Source organism: Nycticebus coucang, chromosome 9, assembly GCF_027406575.1.
Source record: "Nycticebus coucang isolate mNycCou1 chromosome 9, mNycCou1.pri, whole genome shotgun sequence".
NCBI lineage: Eukaryota > Metazoa > Chordata > Mammalia > Primates > Lorisidae > Nycticebus > Nycticebus coucang.
The window spans coordinates 20,422,323-20,432,568 of record NC_069788.1 but is presented as its reverse complement, the minus strand read 5'-3'; positions in this window follow the sequence as shown (position 1 = coordinate 20,432,568).

The following is a 10,246-nucleotide window of genomic DNA, read 5'->3' as shown; positions in this document are numbered from 1 at the left end:
CTGTGAACTATTGCACGGGTCTTGATCTTGCTGGACAGTGCTTCTCAAACTTAAGAATGCAGAGAAATTGCCTGGAGCACTTTTGAAAACACATTTCTGGCCTGTGAGTTTCCATATCTTAAAAGCTCAGGGTAATGCTTCTGTTGCTGCAGGGACCCCACTGTAAGCCACTTTGAACACTGCTGTTTTAGAGCATCCTTGTAACCACTATGATTCCTGAAACTACCTCACTTTCTCACTATTCTTTTCTTACCTTTCATACTAATGAGACAGAGAAACAGCTCTCTTTAGACATAAATCTAAGACCTAACGGGACCAGCTCAGTGGCTCAAGCCTATAATGCTAACGCTCTGGGAGGCTGAGTGGGAAGATCACCTGATGTCAGAAAGTTCAAGACCAGGCTAAGCAAAGCAAGACCCCATCTCTACTAGAAATAGGAAAATTAGCTGGGCTTCATGGCAGGAGCCGGTTGTCCCAGCTACTCGAGAGGCTGAGGTTGGAGAATTACTTGAACCCAGGAGTTTGAGGTTGCTGTGAGCTACTTCAAACTATGAGACCACGGTACTCCAGCCCAGGTGACAGAGCAAGACTCTGTCTCAGAAAAAAGAACAACAAAAAAAAACTAAAAATAGAACTACCATATAATCCAGAAATTCCACTGTGGAGTATATATTCTAAGGAGAATTTACCAAATTCTCCTCAAACCAAAATGTTACCTATATTCTCATTTATTACAGATCTATTCACAAAAGCCAAAATATGGAACCTAAGTGTCTGTAAACAGATGAATGGATAAAGAAAATGTGGTACACATACATGGCAGGATATTATCCAGCCACAAAAAAAAAAAAAGAAATCCTCTCATTTGCAGTAACATAGATGGAACTGGAGGTCCTTATGTTAAGTAAAACAAGCCAAGCCCAGAAAGATAAACACCACATCTTCTTAATCATATGTGGGAGCTAAGAACTCATGAAAACAGGGTAGAATGATGGTTACCAGGGGTTGGGAAGGGTAGTGGGGAGGGGGTGGATAAAGCGAAGATAGTTAATGGGTACAAAAGTACAGTTAGAGAGACAGAATAAAATCCAGTAGTTGGTAGCACAACAGGTCATTTTTATTGTGAAAAAAATTATTGTGTATTTTAAAATAACTGAAGGACTAGAATTAAAATGTTCATCACACGAAGAAATGATAAATGCCTGAGGTGACGGAAACCCCCTTACTCTGATCTGATCATCACAATTGTACACTTACATCAAAACATTACATGTGTTCCCTAAATATATGTAAAATATGTTTTGCCTTGTATAATGTGCACTTTTTGCCAAATTTTTGACAGAAAATAAGGATGCACATTACACATGGGTAGTATAGCGCAGGAGCAGGGAAGCCCTGTGGGCCTCTCTGGGGCACCACACCTTCCCGTCATGGGCATGAGCATCTAGTCCAGCAGGATACAGGATCCGGTGGGAGTCTCTGCTGAGCACCATGATTAAGAGAGGGGGCAGAAGTGGGGCTAGTGAGGCAGGCGGCAACCATGCAGGGCAAGGGCCAAGGCCTAGGGTAGGGACAGGAGAGGACCAGGAGCCTCATGCAGTACCCAGGAACCCACCTGGCCGCGTGCAGCCAAGGGGCTTCAGAAGTCCAGCCACAACAGCCACACAAGTGGCCATCTTGGCTGCAGCCCCCAGAGTAGTGGGGAGGGGAGGATTCTTGGGAGAGAAGGATGGGGCAGCCTTCACAGAGCAGGTGGCTGTGGGAAGATGGTGTGATCTGCACATTTATTTGGGGAGCCTTTGCCCTTCCCAGACCTGTCTCTCCCAACCAAGAGTCATCCAGTTTTCCAACGGGCATTCTCCTGAAAATTTGGACCAAAAACATGGGTGCACTTTATACATGGGAGTGCATTACACACAGAAAAATATGGCAAGTACCTATAATAATTAAAAATAAAGGCTTGGCACCTGTAGCACAGTGATTTCATTGCCGGCCACGTACACCGAAGGTGATGGGTTTGAATCCAGCCCATGCCAGCTAAACAACTGCAACAAAAGAATAGCCCAGTGTTGCAGCAGGCGCCTGTAGTCCCAGCAACTTAGGAGGCTGAGGCAAGAGAGTCACTTACCCAGTAGTTGGAGGTTGCTGTGAGTTGTGACAACACAACTTCTACTGAGGGCAACATAGTGAGACTCTGTCTCAAAAAAAAAAAATGTAAATTAAATTACATAATAATAATACATTTGTGAAGCATCTTAATATGTTCTTTATGTGCAGTATTTTTTTAAGTTAAAAAACAATTAGTCTTTTAATTGTTAAAAATTAACAATTAATTTTTTAAAACAGAGAAGGAGGGAAGGGGTGAGGGAAAGGAAAAGAAGAAAAAAAAAACAAGAAAAGAAAATAGTGACTAATTCTCACATAAACTGGGTTTAATCTTGACCAAAGTACATTACTTAAACATTAATTTTTAATTCAACTTGTTCATATGTTGTTTAGGATATTGCATCCTCATTTATAAGTGACATATGTTTGTAATTTCCCCTTTATAATAATATATTTTCTCCAATTTTAATATCAGGTGTACCCAGATCAAGTAGAATGATTTTGAAGTATTTCTTCTTTTTCTATTGTCTATAAGATTTGGCATGATCTGTTTTTCGAAATTATCTTTTACTTTTATTTATAAATATTACTTGTCTATTTTTTGAGACTTAAAAAAAATAATAAAAAGACGTTAACTGATGACTCCATACTGAATCTCAGAGTCAAAGCATTCTATAATAGACATACTCTTATTTGACAATGTGAATGTTACTTTCTGTGCATTATTATTATTATTATTGCTTAATATTTCAATATAGCAATTGTCTGATTCCTTTTCTGAATGTATTTATGTTCGTTCATTCTTTACGAGGTTTTTGTTTCTAGTCCTTATTTTAAACATTGTTATTGTTATTAAAATTTAAGCCTTTTTAATTTTGTGAAGGCAAAAAAATGGAAACCTAATAAACACATGTATATGTAAAAATTAAAAAAATAATAATAATAAAAAAACAGTGTAACAGATTTGCTGTTATGGGGGAAAATATATCCTAATTTTATAGATGGGGGAATTAAGGCTCAAAAAATTAAGCTATTGTCAAGACCATGCTGAGAACTTTGAGAGATGGCAGGCGTACTGTACGCCACCATGTAGCAGGTGAGGTGAAGCCACAGCTCACGCTGCCCAGAGGACAGCCCTCGTCACTGGATGGGGGACATGGCTGGGACCAGAGGACTGACAGTGCCAGAAAGGGATGAAGTAGCACTGAGTCAGCAGAAGAGAGGGGCTTGGGGGATGCCCTGACGATGTGAAGAGAAGGGACAGCAAGTCTCAGCAGCCCTCCCGGGCCTAAACAATGGATGACAGCAGATAACCAGCGAGGTGCAACAAGAGACTTCTCTGTTTTGTTTGGATAGTCAGTGAAGACTTAAACAAATAGCAAGGGTCTGATATGTAGATTGTTAGAACAAAAGAATAAGGAAGAGGTTGTAAGTTAAACACTGGATGTGTTGAGTTTTAGATGCCTGTGGGACGTGCAAGTGGAGGTGCATTTTGAGAAATCAATTTGGCAATCATCTGCTTATAAATAGAAACTAAATATAGAGGACATACCAACAGCGCCCACTGCATTTTCATGCCAACCCACGATGATTCCCTTTGCCTGGCCCACCCAAATTGTAACAGTGAGGCAGCCATGTTCACACCCTGTGATGTCTCCCTTCTGAGCCACAGTGAACTGGATGAGGAGTGAGTAGGTCTGTTGCCTAAACTGAACTGAGGATTTCGAAGTCGCAACCAAGTGAGTCCAGCTTGAAACAGGTTGCTTGTTCGACAAAATAATAATAATAATACAAATTTGGGCTTTTTTGTCATTTTCCATCATGTAGTAAAAGAATCAGAAAGCCAGTCCACAGCAGGAAAGCATGATGCTGGCTTGGAAAGAATTGAAGGCAGACAGAAAAGCTGTCCTGGGCCATCATAGTGCTCAGTTCCTAGACACATCCATTCCTAGGACTTAGATAGGAGGACATCTTTATCTCTACGAAAAAAATAAAAACAAACTCTTGTTTAGCCAAGTTCTATTTGATTTTTATTATGTCAAACCAAGTCTTAATCAACAAAAAACAATATTAATAATAGAAGACAACCTGTGGGTGCTTTTTAGAGTGAGGAGAAGACAGAAAGTGGAAGGATCCAACCTTAAAATCATCAAATTATTTAAACAAAAGAGGAGTTCACAGAAACTGAGAACTGACCAGAGACAGAAGAACCCCCAGATCCTGCACCATCTTATAAGTCAAGAAAAAATCATTTCATCCATGAGGTAGAGATCAGTGGTGTCCAATTCTTCCTATTTGTCATAAGACATAAAGAATGAGATGTGGCTGCTGGGTTTAGCTAACCGGAAGGTCACTGCTAACCTTGGGGAGAGCAGTTGGAGTGGATTGATGGAGGTAGAAACCAAAATATTAAGGGGTGGTGTTGGCAAGCCGTGAGAGTCAATAGCAAGAGGAAGTCGAGTGAGAAAGAATATGTAATGCAATCAATGAATTTGATTTTAAAGAGTAGGAGAGAAGTGAAAAGGATACTTTGGACTAAGAGAGGTTTTTCTGATTCTGTGTGCGTGAGAGAGAGAGATACACTTTGGAAACATGCCAATCAATGTGTTTAAATTCCCATTGGAGAGAAACCAAAGGATAAGTGCATCGTGGAGATAGGATGAAAAGGGCTAGAGAGCGCCCAGGGGTGGGATTCTGAGAACACCTCACACTGCAAGTGAGAGGGAGGAAGAGATGTGACGAGGATGGAGGTGAGATGCCTGTTCCGGGGCAGGAATTAAGGAAGTCGGCCGCCTGACACAGCCCTATTAGTGTCAACTTCCTCCTGCCTTTCCTCACCACACTTCTTTTCCTTCTAGTCCTGGTGACATGGGCCCTGGTAACGCCGGCCATCCTGGGGAAATTTGTCTGGAGCCAAGGAAATCTGTGACCCCTCCAAGGCCTTCCTTCACTTGATCAATGGTATCTTCCTCTGTGCTGTTTTTTTCTCCTTCTCAACACTCATAAATTCTGTCCTCTCTCCATTGACGTTTAGAAACCTGTTTTATTCTCTTAGTCAAGTTGAAAGCTCTTTGTGGCAGAGCAACTTGCCTTGTCCAGGTTGGCGTCTTCCCCTTCAGTAACTTACACACAAACATTTCGCAAAAGCAATTATTTAATCAATTGAATAGAAATGCTACCTAGTATTAAACTTCCACAACAATTTAATATTGTTCACTTCAGACACTAATTTCTTATTTCTTAATCATTATTTCTGTTTACCTCATAAAATGTGAGTTGATATATATAAGCTTTCTAGTTATCACAGAAAGAAAACTAGCACTCTGTAGGATTTATTTAATTTGTAGATGTTTTAGAGGCTCTTATGGCCTGATTCATTTAAATGAACCCCCCACGTAAGTAAGAAATTATTGCTATATTTTCAATTATTGTCATAGCTTATTAAATAACATATCTGTTTTAGTTTTCTAAAGATCTATTTATTTCAAATCCATTGCAGAGTCATCCAGAATTTAAGAAACCTGGATTAACTTTAGGCATCCTGTAACTCAGCTAATGTTTCCATGGTTTCACATTTCCAACATCTCTTGAATATACTCTTCAGTATCAGTAATATCACATCCTTCCAATGCTCCTCACTCCCCTCTGATATTGAGCCTGTATTTAATAACAGTTAACCTAAATATATTCAAATACAAGTTATGTGGTTGTAAATGCCTGTCTGCTGTTAGTATTTCTAACACATTTTTTCAATTTTCATTCATTTAAGATCTAGTTACTATCACATTTAATATTCAGCTTTGGGATAAATTCTGAGCCACCAATACTGATTGTTTAATGGAACATTGCTGCCCTCTAGCTTATGTTTGAAAGGTTCCCTACATTGTGACAACTTATTCAGTCTCTTGTATATGCCCAATAAATTGATATCCATTTGTCTTTAATGAGTCATCTATTAGCAGTTCTATAAAAATTAAATTTTTAGGATTATTAATTAAAGTGCTCCTTTTCTTTTCATTTTGGTCTTTATAATCTTAAGAAAAAAATCCAACAGGGAAAGAAAAGAAAAAAACTCTATCATCTCATTGTATGGCAGATTCTCAGCTCATAAATTAAATCCTTAATTTATACCTTTCCCTTTCATGGAGGCTGGCTATTTTCAAAAATCAATGTTATTCCTTAAGCAGCTGGAGAGAAGGAGCATTAAATCTTTTATACTCTCGATGAATGCTGAGTTCTTGTCAAAGAATTTTCTAAACTGGGAACAAAATAATTTAAATGGTACTAGTTCAGATTCTGAGAACTGTCAGAAATTTCAACCAAGTCTTCTTTATGTTCAAACAAAATTATAAACCTTTTTTGTTGTTGTTGTTGTCATTGTTGTTTGGCAGGCCTGGGCCAGGTTCGAACCTGCCAGCCCTGGTGTATGTGGCCAGAGCCCTAGGTGCTGAGCTATAGGCGCCAAGCCGTAAAACTTTCAAGGCTTGAATTACTGTTCTGAGAAAAGTTCTGACACAATGTTACTGCATGAAGCTCCTTAGTGATGAGATTTTTCAGGCCTGGATGGAGTTAGCAGGCAGGTATCCACTTATCTGACCAATTCCACATTCACTTTCCTGAAATTTGTTTTTCTAACCTATTACAATTCAGTGAAAGTATATTAAATTGAACTGCATATTAATGAAAAGGAAAGGTCCAATTATTTAACTACCTCCATGTGTGTTGGTCCCAAAAAGCACTAAAATTAAAATATAACCTGCAGCATAATTTTCAGTGTTTTGCTCAGCTGGGACTGTATAGTGAATGGCATTTCGGTACAGACCATGGAACTCAAAGGTAGGATTCCAAGTTCTTTCAACACTTAATTTCTCTGAGTCTTAAATCTTTTACTTTTAAAATAATGAGCATACCACTCTCATAAAGTTGCAGAGAGCATGAAATAAGGGATGAGAAGGCAGGTGCATGACGGATGCTATGTACAAGGAGCTTGATAAACCTTTGTTTAATCGAATCAAATGTGAGCATAAAGTTTTCCCTAGTCTTCTGATTAAGGCGCATTCTCCGACTTTCCCATATTGAAGTTTTCTTGCTCTTTGGATGTCCTTTTGTATATTGTTTTCAATCAAACTTTGTTTTGTTTTTTTTTTTAATTCCAGCTACTTTACACAGAAAAGAAATTTATTAAAAATATTAAGTAGTACAAGGAATCTTGGAGGCCAGAAACTCGAGTTTGGAAGCTCTGCCTGGCTGTTCCAGAGACACTTCTGTAGCCACTAACACTGGGCGGCAGCACCAGCAATGGCACTCCAGGATGCTCCCACTGGAACTCCCATTGCTGTGAAGCCTCCCTGAAGCTTAGCCAGAGTGGAATGTGTGAGGGTTTTGTGACTTAATGCGACTAACAAATATTTGTACTGTGGCCACAAGAAAAACTGGAAAGGTGAGTTTCTGACTCCTACTTTGGGAGACAGGAGTCCAAAGAATTCCACAAAAAGCTATGAAAGTTCCATGTGGTCAAAAGCATGACCACTTCACCCTGCTCTGTTTCTTTTGTGATCCCCATCAAGTGAATCAAATTATGTTTACTACAGAAATGGAAGACCTGAAGAAGTTCATCTAATGGCAGAAATTGGAGAGCCAAGAACAAACCACAGACCATTGATTCTCTCAGCTGTCTCCATCTCTACCCTCCCTCTCTGTGGGTGTGTGAATGTGTATGTGACACTAGATAAGCCTTGTATGGAATTATGCATATACCACAGGCATTGATGATTGATTGATTGATTGATTGATTAAACACTTATTCAATTCCAAAACATATGCAAGGAGCAAGAAATATAAACACAAACAGGAGTAAGATCTGTTCCCTTCATTCTCAGTACTTGCATCCTAATTAGGAAATGCCATGTAAACCACGCATTATAGGCAACCTGAGAAGAGCTTTGTAACAAGAAAGGCCCTATGCACATAATGTTTAAAGATACGGTTCATCTATAGTAGGAATCCCAAGGTTAAAGGTATTGTGAAGAATAACTGCATTATAAACATAGTAGTAAGTCTATTTTGTTAAACAGGCAACTAGAGATATTTCAGTAGACTGTTTCATGTTGCTGATACACCCAGACTTTACTGTGTGCCTTTGGTTTTTATTCATATTAAAGTTTTAAAATCTTTCATTGCCTTCAAATCATTTCAAACTTTGTTGTTATTCAGACACTGTAAAATGAAATTTTAGATCATAAAATGTCCTCGAAAATAGAAACTTTTTACCATGATACTAATGTTTTCGTTTCTAATCTTAAAACATTATCCTTTTTCATTTACATTTCTTACGTATACTCATTTAATAACCAACTTTAAACTCAGTAATCACATTTCCGCCTAAGCTTTGATTAGGACAATTATAGTAAATGAAAATAAGAAAGTAATTTCTTCCGAGAGATTCATAAAGCACCCTTTTCAAGTCATAAAGCAGCCTTCTAAATATTTTTTTTCCCCCTCCAGCATTAGACCTACAGAAAAAAATCATTTCTGTTCTGCTTAAGATACACAGATCCTAAATTCTTTCAGTGTCAGCTCTTTTTCTTTGTCTTGGTCTCCCTTCGCACAAGGGCTCCCAGCAGAAGCTTTAACACACAAAAAGAGCTCAAGAAATGCTGTTGAATAAATGCTTGACCCTTTTCACCTAAACCAAGAAGGTAGAAACATCAGCAGAAAGTCCCCTCAGCAATAAAAGCCCTTTGAACAGATAAAAGAAATAGAAAAGCAGACAACTGGATTTTTACATTTATCTACCCAATTTGTCTTTAGCCCTAAATAGTCTTGACCGATGCTTCCTTTTGGCTTGTTTCAAAGAATAGACACCAGCACACACTTAACTGAAATCCCTGCAGAGACGGCCACCGCCCCCTGCTATAAACTGATGAGTAATCTGTGGCTGAACATTTCCCGTCAGCTCACTACTGTACAGCTAACACTGAAGACCATATCCCCAGCGAAATAATTTCTTCACACTAGGATCCGGAGTATTGTGTTTTTATGCTAATGATGTGTAAGGAAAAAAAAAACAATAAAGGCTACAAACACTGTAATTAGCGCAGATTTTATAGCATCTTTTATTCATTATAATAAAATGAAGCTGAAGCTCTAGATGTGTTTCGGGAAGGCCCACGGAGTGGAGGGGTCTGCCGCTCCATTAGGACAAAAGACAATAGGATTTTTTCAAATATGTGGATCCCTCTAACTTAGATTCTGACTTCTAGTTGTAGAAACACAGGGAAAGTGTTCTTTCTCTGGTTCTTTTATTTTTCTTCTTTCAGCCCCCAATCTCTCAAATGCCCCCCCCGAACACACACACACACACACACACACACCCCTAGGAAAGAGGGTTACATTGCAAGTTACAAAGAACCGAAAGCACTGTAGCTTACAGGAGATAGAAGTTTAATTCTTTCTCAGGCAAAAATCTGCATGCAATTCTGTCAAACTACTCCACAAGGCAGAATTTCCACCTCATTCCCTCTGTCTTGTGCAGGGAATCTCCCTTCCCAAGGAAATTATCCCAGCCACATTATCTGTAGGCCAGTCAGCAGGAAGGTAAAGGCAGAAAAACGGAGAAAAGGCGGGATTCACAGCCTTCGTCTTTTCAGGGAATTTCCTAGAGCTTCCATCTAGCAATCCTACTTACATTGCTTTGGCCTCAGCCTAACATGAGCACATTCGACCACATGAAGGCTCAGCAATGTCATTTTTATTTTCACTGCGTTTCCAACAAACACCTTGTGGTTTTATTACTAAGAATAGAGGGGAAACCTCGGCTGACAGCTAGCAAGCCGCCCTGGGAATCCTCCCTATCTCCCGGGTAATGTGATGTGTGGGTGTTCGTTCTCTCCGAGGTCTCAGGGCAGATTCCTCTCCGTCTCCATCTACCCTGCCCTACCTTTCTCTCTACCCCTTAATCCACACAAGAACCTTCTTAGGCACCAGACACACTTCTCCTGCTCCAGGGAGAACAGAGGAGGGGAATTAGTGAAGGACAGACCAGTGTTTGCTATTTAAGCTACTGGGAACTAAGAATTTTAATAGTAGGAGCTGAGCCAAAGTCTAATTCTCTGCTTGTGTGTTTGCTATCTAAACTGAA